The sequence below is a fragment of the Lygodium microphyllum genome, chromosome 15 (assembly GCF_053477565.2).
Source record: "Lygodium microphyllum isolate KBCC chromosome 15, Lygodium_microphyllum_v1.1.10, whole genome shotgun sequence".
Taxonomy (NCBI): domain Eukaryota; kingdom Viridiplantae; phylum Streptophyta; class Polypodiopsida; order Schizaeales; family Lygodiaceae; genus Lygodium; species Lygodium microphyllum.
Window position 1 is genome coordinate 150,795,212 of NC_141149.1, and position 12,475 is coordinate 150,807,686.

Consider the following 12,475-nt stretch of genomic DNA (forward strand, 5'->3'; position numbering starts at 1 on the left):
AGGAGTAGGCAAAGATGACACCATATCAGATTTTTGCAAGTACAACAAACTAGTAAAACTCAAACGATCAAAACATGTATGCCAAAGTTTTGCGTTTGAAACTACCTACAAATCTACAACTACACATACCATATCTTCCATACATATAATATAATGTATAGCAAGCTAGACATAATAATTTTATCACCACAAGTGGGGTAATGAACTGTACATCTATCATTGATAAACTTCAAAATCAAGCCAATCTTGGCAAGTGCAAAAATTGACTGCAGATTCTTCTTAATCTTTGGTACATACAAAGCATCCATAAGTATGAAAGTGCTACATTAATAGTAATCAACACAAGTTTGCCAACTCCTCTAAGTGGGATAAGAGGAGTTATTGGCACATGTGACATTACTACCCTTAGGGGCAAGCTCAAGAGAGGAACACACACTACATAGAGAAGTAATATGCTTAGTGGCATCATTGTCAAAGCACCATGCATTTGAATACACCATAGACATGCAAGGATCATGTAAAGAAGGTTCATAATTGCATTGCATACTAAATGCCCACTTTGTATCTTACATAATATTTATAGATTTTAACTTAGGAGGAGAGGCATGTGCAAATAGCCATACTAGCCTCTTTCTTCTTAGCCTCTTCCATAGCTGGTTATAGACCAGTCTTAATGATATATTCTTTGTGTTACAATACATGTCAAATGTTTTATTCTTTGTTTTCTTCTCACCCTTACTATCCTTCTTTGAACAACATTTTGCAAATTCCTACTTACTAGCAGAAAATGTAGCTTTTCCCTTACTTTTCTGACTAGCTACAAAAGCTTGATTTGCAACATGCATAATGGAATCATTTTGTTGAGATTGTTTTTCTCATATCAAAATAGAAACCAATTCATCAAATGACAGAGCATTTGGATTTCTTTCAATGATTAGATGAAGAGTAGATGCAAATTTTGATAAGAATCAAGAAGAGAACTAAGAATAGTCTACACAAGTGAAATTTTTGGCAAAATCTCATTTGTAGCAATCAACTACTACTCCTTAAGCTATTATATCTTTGTCAAAAATTGTCCATATAGTTTTCTTTATCCATATGTCCACTCTCTAACTACTTACACATGTAAGCACAAAGTGCCTTATTTCTTACTTGGTACAAACATGCAAGTATATCCCAAGCATCCTTAGTTTTCTTGCATTAGCACATATGTGGAATCATGCTATATTTAATAAATAATGAAGTCAGAACATGAGCCTCTAGATCTCTACCATTCCAATGAATTTGGTCAAGAGTGGGTGATGGTGCTCTAGCATTAGATGAAGTATAACTACAATACCTATTTCTATTATTTTTGCTACACTTGTAGCTTTTGAAACACCATCAAGCTATCTTATAAAAAATTCTATACAAAAGGATGAAATAGCTTGCATTGGTAGAAGTGCAAACGGAGAACGAACTAGAATAGAAACTATGATGATGCCAGGCCCTCATAGGCTTGCTTGTAGCACTTGATAGCCTATGAATGCTTGTCAAATCTCATCCCAATATGAGAAAATCAAGTAAAGAGTATTGAAGACTTTGTCCAAGAGATTGAAGCCTACTCTAATACCAATTGTTGGATTTTAGGCTTGTAGGAGTGCACATATATAGCTTGGAGAAGAAAAAGTTTGTGAGAGCACAACCCAATGTATATTAAGGGATATCACTAGAAAAGATTTACAAGGCTAAGTATGCCCTAAAGGTAAATAGAAATATATACAAGGCCAAGGAAAAGTTCTCTTAGAGAGGGAAAAACGTGCCCCATAATAGTAAGTATATTCACATATCAACTACCAAAATATGGTAAAAATAAGGAATCTATATATACTTTGGCAGCTTGATCCCTTAAGAAAGCTTCATATTTGATGGTTTGTGGAGAAATTTTTGTTGTTCATCAAGATGATAATGTGAGTTAAGATTTTATGGTTTGCAAAGTATAGTGTTATACCTAATTGGGCAAGTACTTTGCATGAGAAATTGATGCCTAAAATTATGTGTCAAATGTAAGAACAATGTCTTGGAAAGGCAAGGTAGGTCCATCCCTTATAGCTTTGAATGCTAGGATCAAAGATATGTATCCATAAGTGCATCAGAATCAATGGGATTTGATAGATAAAAATATGTGTGGGTCAATAGGCAAGGCAATTTTTGTATATACTATTCAGAGCGGAGAAGAAATTTGGTATTCAAGAAATAAAGAGGGCTTTTTCTTAAATGGTGAGTGGGGGTTATATTCTCTCTCTCTCAAAAAAAAACACACACACACACACACACACACACACACACACACACACTCTCTCTCTCTCTCTCTCTCTCTCTCTCTCTCTCTCTCTCTCTCTCTCTCTCTCTCTCTCTCTCTCTCTCTCTCTCTCTCAATTGAACACAATTTAATTGGGGAAGGGCAAAAAATGAGCTTTTTGAGTGAGCTTTTCTAAGCGATCTCCATTTCTTATTCCACATAGTCCACTGCAACCACAATTCCCTCCACTACCAGTACCACCATCTCTGCCACCACCACCATCGCCACCTCCATCACCACTACCACTATTCTCACCACCTCCACGATCACCACACTACCTTTACTTTGTGTACCTCTCTCTCTCTATCTCATTCTCAATTTCTCAGTTTCTCTCTCTACATGTATATTCCCTTTTTCTCTTTCTAAAACACTCGCTCAAATAGCACTCTATCTCATGTAAACGATTCTCTCTCTCTAGCACGTAATGTGGGTACATTCATGAGATCACCCCAGAATGGTACATCATGGTCCACACCTCTCTCTCTCTCTCTCTCTCTATGTCTCTCAAATTGCTCTTGTCATAAAGAATGCATATCTTTTCCCAACCATAACTGCCAAGCATTATCCTTCGGTGCCACAACATTGAAATAAACTTATTTTGACAATGGTAATATAAGAGTGGATTTACATAGCTCATCCAACTCATCCCAAATATCCTGATCAATGCCTTTGGGCTTTACACTCTTAGTTTTCAATGGCCTAACCTGCTTACTTTGAACCAGTACATGCCATACCTATGTCTTTTAACAGTAAAATTTGTGACATCAATATTAAAAATAGCACTATCATTGGAAGGATCAGCCATAATGATAGTATATTAATGTAAAATCCAAGAGAATGGACTATTGTAAATGACTACAAATAAACTTGCAAAACTCAACTAAAACAAGGGCAAAATAAGAGGGAATACCAAAGTATAGAGCTATTCACCATCTGCAATCAATAGATTGCCAAAGTATAATGTTTGGACTAAAAAAGAATGCTTAAAATTGTAATTTCAACAATGTTGAAATAAAGTTATTAGTATATGTCAATCCAATTTTGAGCAAATATCTAAGAAATTAAGCTTCCACTGCCAAGGATATTGAGCAGCAACTGGGATACAAAGAATGCAACTAGCAAAGCATAGACCATTGGTACCAAAAACTGTCACGAACTCAAATGGTCAATAATCCATATGTCCCATAAGTATATATATCATTGATAGATTATTGATAGAGGGAGCTTCCAGTGCCCAAAGTATATAGAGTCAGATCAGCCCACAAATGGAGGCACCTACATCCAATAGCATACAAGAAAGCATATACATGAACCAAGGGTCCCAATGTCTCAAAGAACCAAGCTCAATTGTATAAAGAATCCAAAGCTCTAGTGCCAATAGCAAGTAGCTCCAATTGAAGCAAATTCGAATGCCAAATAAGCACTACAAGCTCAAGACATCAAGTACATGACCATCAAGAATCCAAGATACATCTACGAGCATGAAACCCAAGTAAGTCTTCAAACCCATAATGTCAAGAACTAAAGAAATTGAAGCATAAAGCCAAAGATCCAAGGCATCCAATGTAGCCAAAATTTGAGTGGTAAAGCATCCATAATCATATCCACGTCCACATATCAATGCTAGACATCAATGCATGTAAATGGCATACTCGAATATCATCAATAATCAATAGGCATAAAGTTACTATTAATAACTTGCTTTCCAAATTGTTATTACAACAATTAACTTTTACAAAACTAGGCTAACCAATCCAAGTAGCTTCCCAAAGCAGAATCATAATATTCGGGCACCAAAATAGCATCACTGAGGCATTAAACATGCATAATGGGGCTCACTATTTGTTGTCCAACCCAAAACTATTCTATTTGATGTGAAACATAGAAATGGAAACTACATAAAGTCAACTCTATGAGTGATCATTCTTTATAGCTCTCATCATGCTCTTTGTTTCTAGCTATAGAACGCTTGAATCCAATATTGTATGAAAAGTTATAGCCAAAATACAAAAGTGCTATCAGACTGCCATTCTTAGCTTAGTAAGCACTCAATAAGGCTCAAGCCTTGTGAAGCTCCTCGGCAAGCTGGGATCAAGTTGGGAACAAGCCGAGAGAAGGGATGACTCAATGCATCCCTCAAGAGGAAGAAAAAACGGTTGCTATGAAACCTTGAGCTGAAGTTTTGAATCTAGGCTGAAGCAAAGGATGAAGAAGCTCCTTGAATGGTTGGCTCTAATACCAATTGAAAGGGAGAGCTCAAGTGGAAGCACACAAGGGAAAGCAAGGGCTATGGCAAATGGATCAAGAGAGTAAGAGAGAGAGACATAGTATGTGGGCCAATAGTCACAATGTGTGATCAGCCTTCCCTTATTCAATACACTACACGAATAAAGAATAAAGTGTGACAGTGATGGAAACCCACCACCTACAATGTACAGGTGTGTGGTCATAGTGTGTGGAGTAAATATAGGACAGTGTAGGCATATGCATCTTTATCCCCAACACAATGATAGAGCTATTAAGAATTTTTCCATTTGATAGCCCTAGATCCTTGTATAGCCATCATCCTTTCAAGAGTCACCATTTTGCATGATGATGGTAGTCCTCTTCAACCTTGTTGGGCATCCTATGAGACCATCCACTACAAGGGTTATATGATTGACATGCCTTTAAATGTTAACCTCCATTTCTCAACAACGACCTACTTGCAACACATCTCAACAAACTATAGTTTTTAGGTTGGATTTTCAATATGATTATTGTTATATTCATAGTATTAGGTAGTATTTTATAGTTTGCAAGATCCCATGCTGATGGTCGACTTCCTTGCTCACTTGTTAGTTCTCCTTAATACTTTTTTCTTGTGACCATGATATGATTTCCTATGACCATACCTATATTGGTCCTGCTTTGTGGTCACTCTTACTTTAGAAAATTGGTTTATGGTCCGTCATATACATAAGATTAATTATCAAGTCAACTTTGTGAAATAGCACACCACTAATTGATGACTAGTTGCATATGCAACATTCTACATCATGAGCTTCCATAAGTAGATTGTAGCATGAGAAGCTATGCTCAATAATAATTTAGTCATGATTCACTCTTTGAATATGATTCATCATATGTAGCATATAGAACTTGCGATATTACCTTCATGGCTAGCTTGCTTGCACACACATTCTGTGTGGTTATTTTATGCAAATTATGTGTAGCTTCATGGTGGTAAAAAATTCCTTGATATTAGCCTCATCATTTTCAATATATCCACATCACCCATTGGGAAAGGCAACATAATGCATACATGCAGAGTTATTTGTAAAGATCACACATTGTTACTAAAAAATTTGACCCAGTGATGCATGATTATTTAATTGTATTTGTCATTCACAGAGACCATTGCATACTTATTGGCATCACTGGTTGCCTAATCTTGTTATATTTAGATCAATCAAATCCTTACCCTCATCATTTGGGTGTCATGAAGAATGCATGTGAGATGAAACCATAGATTCTCTCTCTCTCTCTCTCTCTCTCTCTCTCTCTCTCTCTCTCTCTCTCTCTCTCTCTCTCTCTCTCTCCCTCCCTCCCTCCCTCCCTCCCTCCCTCCCTCCCTCCCTCCCTCCCTCTCTCCCTCCCTCCCTCTCTCTCTCTCTCTCTCTCTCTCTCTCTCTCTCTCTCTCTCTCTCTCTCTCTCTCTCTCTCTCTCTCTCTCTCTTGAAGTATCAAATCAAGCCCATATGACTGTAGGCATAGCCATCCCTTTGGAACGACTTGTTTCCTTTGCCTAGAATCGGATTTTGTTGGGTATACAAGTATAAAGCATTGCAATTCTTATGGTTAAGTGACATGGATTACTATCTCATGTGGATCATAAACTTGTAAGGAGTAGTAATACATTATCAAATGCAATTTTTGATGTTGAGCTTCTTGAGGCATTAAATATTTATACATTGTTTGAAGTTAAGATTATGGTACATGTAGATGATGTCTAGTAAATTGATTTCCAATTTATTGGCTAGCAAGCATATGCCTCTCTCTAATTATTAGTGTTTGGTTAAAAACTGCACAGGGTGACATTTTGAGCCATACACCATCCAAATATTTTACCATGTACTATGTCAAAAATCAACTTAGTAAATCTATAATAAGGATAAATAATAGGCCTTGAACCCTGCATGTCATAGCTTATCATATAAGTTTGATAGGTTATAGTTAGCTAATCTATTGTGATCAATGATTATGCAATAGTTTCTTTGGTTGAAAGTAGGTCATACAACAAGAATTTGACTACCCACAAGGCTAGCAGAAAAGTCTACATTGCTTTGAAGAATGCATATAGTGTTCAATGGTCTCTCAAAGAAGTTCAAAGCTTTTAACCTATGGATACCCTTCTAGCACTTACCTTATTGATTATTGTAGGTAAAGTATTCAAATTGGCAGCTCCATTGGAGAGTTGAATCCTCTAAGCTGTTGCTCTTGAATATCTCTAGCTACTACAAGGGAATGCTAGATCCCTCATTGTGTTTCTCTTACCATAAATTTCATGGATTTGAGATACACAACAAAGATAGAATTGGACTACTTTGACTAACAAGCCAACTAGGTTTCACTAATAACCTTGCTTTTGTTTTTCGACCTTGAAAGGTAATTAATAAGTATGGGTGGGCACTCATCACTAAATGTGAGTGTTTATAGCATAGTTGTACTTGAACTAATATGATTCTGATATATTTAACATTAATAGTGTCAAAATATATTGATGGGTTGGTTGAGCTTGAATTCTTCTAAGCTTTCTCTAACATATACATTTCCCTTTTTTTAAAGGCATTGTGGCAATCCTACAATCTCTTTCCTTTTGAAAGGCATATTACGCACTTGAAAAATATCATTTGTAAATTTTTAACTCATTTCCCTTTCATCCTAGTAGCTTGTAGGTTTCTTTTACATGTTTCCTTGAAGCCTTGAGAAAGGCTTACATGAATATTATTTCTACGTCAAACTATCACTAAGGCTCTCTTAGTACATAACATTGTTGGAAGAGTGTTTCTTGCATAGTTGAACATAGATAGCAACTACATCAATCAAATCACCAAGGCAATGAGATTTAAGCTACATGGGTTTCCTTAGGTTCTAAAGCATATATTCTAGTATAACTAGCATTACCTAGTCGGTTATTATTTAATGATTCATGATATTCCTATATGGTTTGCTTTGTTATATATACCTAGGTCGGAGCATACCTTGTTGTGAGCAATGAATTCATTGACACTCTAAAATATTAGGTTAAAACCCTTAGTCATAATACACTATAATAATGAATTAATTATGTCTTATTATGGTAAATTGTTTTAGTTCAATGTGATAAGATGGTTAGGTTTCTATGAATTTATTCTAGCCATCTCTTGCACTCTAAAGTTGCATTTGAGGATTCATTGAACTAGGATGATAGAGAGTACAATAGTATGCTTACCTACCAAGCATTAGGCTAAGACCATACAATATCAATGCGTGTTAATATACGAGATGAGGTAATGTTAAAAATATAGATTATTACTTTGCCACAATGTAACATACCCATCAAAACTTGGCCTAGAGTAATGTTTAGTGGTCGCTTAAGGTCTGATTGAATTCTCTAATTTTGTCAACTGAGTGGCCTAGGATTTACCTTACACAATGAAGCACTTGGCCTTGGGTGAGATGGAGAGCAGACTACTTGCCGCACTTGGTTTAAAGGAAGTGAGAGAGAAGGGGAGCTTGACTTTTGACCCCTTTGCCCCCTAAAACAGCGTTTTGTCAAGATCTAAGACAATGACATTAGGAAGTCTTCAATCAACCCTAGTCCTATTCTCCATAAGTTGGAAAGCACTTGACTAATCGAGTCCATATACAACATTTAAGAGATGATTTGCATAACATAATGCAACCAAAATCCCTAGTATTCTATTGAAATTAGAAAGGATGATTGCCAAATAAAAGGGCCCATCTACTTCAACTGCGGGATCCGTGAAAAGTAGCACCTTATGATGTTTATGACTAATCGGATTTCTTTTAGCACTCTTGATAGGGGAGGTACTCACTCACTTTCTATTCATGTTCCTAATGTATTTTAATTTTCTAAGTAGAGCATGATGTGAACACTATGTGACATTTAAAATTAGCTTCATGAATTAATCCTTATATAAGGTTCATTACACTTTTTATTAGGTAAAAATATAGAAAGTAGATAATCAATTCTTTTTTCAAATAGTAGCTTGATAATATCAGAATAGATATAATTCCATTTTGATATCAGAGCAACAAGTATAAAAAATCTACCCTATAAGAGGACTATCACCCTTGCCCTTAAACCCTTGGGCTCCTCATACCATTGCATCACACTTGTATAGATTTTTGCCCCATCCTAAGACCAGTTTAGAAAGCATTACCAAAATTGCACAAAGCCCCCTAGTTCTCACTTTGCCATAAGGGGGAACCTTTTGTACGTGACTCCTATATAGACATTGGTTAGATGCTTGAGATAGGTAAAAATTGGCTCGGATGTAAGAGCCCTAGTGAGGCCTTGGGGAGGCATGATGCCTATTAATTCCATTCAAAATTTGGGGCATGAACTAAATTTAGAATATTTCATGGTATAATCACAAGGATTTTCAAACATTGCATTCACTTCCTAACAATAAAAGTAGCCATTCTTTTCCAACCATGTTATGAGAGTATCCAACTTCTTTTACCTAGGGATTTAACAAGTGAACCATGGAATTTTTTTTTTCTTTAAAAAAAGTTTGTATTCGACCTAGATTTAATTGCATCATATTCCAAAATTTGCATTTTTTAAAAGTGTCCCTCGTAGTCATTGGATTGTTCACTAAGAAACTATATATAATTGGTTTTCTAATTAAGTTATTTTACTAATACATTTTTTCCTTGTTGTGATCTTTGAGCTCGGCATTTTGAGTAGTGTTTTTCCTAAATGAGTCTTCCTAAACGAGTTTATGGACTTTTCTTTAGTTTCATTATTGCTTTATGTGGAAGGCATATCAATGTTTTTCCTGGCTAATACTAGCAATTTCCAATAGTATAAAGTAATAGTGCTTTCATCAACAATTTAGGCAATATGTCTAAATGTTTATTATTGGAACAACAACAACTGTCTACAATCTTAGCATTAGACTCATCATAATAATGGCTTCATTTCTATACTTGTGCATACTCTTGCCATCTACATGTGCAATAGTTAGGAACTCAGAAATTTGAAGAAACCCCACACGTACCTTCTCATAGCCCAATAATAACGCATGTATCTACCAACATAGGAAAGCGAAATGGAGGCACAAACCAACATGAAATGCTAACCATGATGAGCACACATGGCTCAGGAAGAAGCAAAAATCACAATAGACAGGTCTAAAAACGGAAGTTGAGGTGCCAATTGAAGTTGACAAAGAGAAGATAAGCTCACTTGATAATTGTGGCCATGCAAATCACTCATTTCATAACCCTAAAAAAAGTCATTCACATGACAAGCATGGCCCTTCTTATTAAATGCAACATATTCCATGTGTGTGTGTGTTGGGGGGGGGGGGGGAGAATGTGAGGGGCTAGTTTGGTAAACCTTACCTTAGTGAGATTAAGTTAAAAAGTAGTGAGTGAGACAAGATACATGTAAAGTGGAGGAAAGAGGAAGAATGGATAGGAGAAAATCAGAAATTTTTTGTCCATGCTCTGTGTGTGTGTGTGTGTGTGTGTGTGTGTGTGTGTGTGTGTGTGTGTGTGTGTGTGTGTGTGTGTGTGTGTGTGTGTGTGTGTGTGTGTGTGTGTGTGTGTGTGTGTGTGTGTGTGTGTGTGTGTGTGTGTGTGTGTGTGTGTGTGTGTGTGTGTGTGTGTGTGTGTGTGTGTGTGTGTGTGTGTGCGTGTGTTCCATTCTTCGGTCCTATTTGGCATCTCACGATATATATATTCCATCAGGATTCATACACGCACATATGTTTTTGGTCGAGGCGAATGATAATTCTCTTCAATGTCTAAGGAAAATTGAAGATGGGGCCTTAAGTGGTGGCTTTGCTTGTGTATGTAGTAGAGAAAATGAAATTGAGAGAGACTTCATGATTTGTAGAGATGACATGGCAATGTCTATGGATTTTGTTGTTGATCCAAATGCATAAAGAGGCTATTTACACTATAAATGACCTATCTTGATATATTTTTCTTAGTTGAGCTACTCATACCATTTTTCCATGTTTTTAAATGTTCAAAACCTACAAGGCATCTGTTTTGATCATAGAAACCTTTCTATAAGTTTTAAACATTAGTTGTTGGTAGAATTAGTAATTGACACTTGGAGGTTCCCATGGCTTCGAATTGCACACATATTTTCATGGATTTGTTATATTGAAAGGTTTTTCACACTTTTTTATGCTCACTTTGTAGAGATTATGCAAGTTGAAATTGATTGTGAATGCAATTTTCATGTTCCTGGTCTCTGGAGATTGCTTATACTTAGAAGATAGTAGGAGTACTTGGAAAAGCTTGCAAAAAATTAATATATCTTTGGAAGTATTGAAATATCATTTTTGCATCAGTTTTATGTTAGTTTGATACTCGGATAGTTGTTGCTTGGCTTTGTGGGACACTTCATTGTAGTCCATTGGTTTATTTTGAGCTTGTAATTGGATATATCTTATTGTTTTTTTGTTTTCATACATACACTTATTATTGAAAATATTGATAAAATTTTCATGCTGAAAAGATAAAATATATAATACATTAGTCTAGAAGAAGCAAGTGAAACCAATCAAATGTGGTGGGCTTAAGCATGAAGACATGGATGCAAATGTATGGGAGGAATTGGACAGGCTAGTATGCTCCACTATTATGTTGATAGTTATATATTAAAGTCTATGGAAAACCTCTTTGATCTCCTCATGATGGAGGAGAGGTTTTTGATAACTAATTACCTCAATTAGTTGAACGTTATTTTCAGCCAATTAACACTTGTGAAGATTTTTTTGAACTCCATACTCACAGGTGGTCTTATGAGTGCTAATGTTGAGATCAGTTTGCTCTCGTTGGAAGGTGAATAGACAAAATAATGCAAGGTGAAAGAGTTCAAATGCACTGATGGTGAGAGGAAGGTCAAATACTAGGAGTAACTCTCCCAAGAGAGGCAAGCCAAAGCAGGCAATCATGTAGCAAAAAGAATATGGATGCTCCTTTTGTAAACAAGAAGGGACACATAAAAAAGGACTACTTTAAATGGAAGAATAATAAAAAAGGAAAGAAGGCAAATGAGGATGATGCTAAGGAGAAAAGCAATGCAAAGATTGAGAAGATCAATGACTACATACAAGGGATCTCTTCTTGTGGCCAAAGGGTCGAAATCTAGTACTTTCTATCTTTGCATATTTCTAGTAAAGATCATGTTCTAGTTGTCATTGAATAGTAGTCTGTTTTGTTATGGCATCACCGTTTGGGGTATATGTCACTGGAACAACAACTTTGTGCCATTTGAAGTATCTTCCTTGTCTAAATTTTTTGAATTAGGTTTCTATTATTATTCTCTTTGGAAAGAAAACAAGAATGTCACATAAGAGATGTAGTGGGAGTAGAATATTAGAATGTATTGATTTGGCTCATAGTGATTTATGTCGGCCAATGCCAATGGTTTCATTAGGTATAGGAGCGTACTTTGTCACTTTTATAGATGATGCCACAAGGAAGATTTGGGCTTATCCTGTTTGCAAGAAGAGTGATATGTTGGATGCATTTCAAAGTTCTTGGCATTTGTAGAGGACTAATCAAATAAAAAGCTTAAGTGCTTGAGAAGTGATAATGGTGGAGAATGCATCTCACATGCCTTTGCAAACTTTTGTGCAGGTCGTGCTATCAAGAGAGAGTTGATAGCTTCTAAGAATCCTACTCAAAATGGTGTGGTTGAGAAGATGAATACGATCATTTAGGAAAGGGCCTATAGTACGCTTTCTAATGATGGTCTCCCTGATGGATTTTGGGTTGAAGTTTTAAAGACAATAATAGTGCCTTTTTGGTCCATAGTATGCTCTCTAATGTTGCTAATGGATTTTGGGCTAAAGCTATAAAGATGGTAGTGTATTTGATCAACAGGTCAAGCCAGTGGTG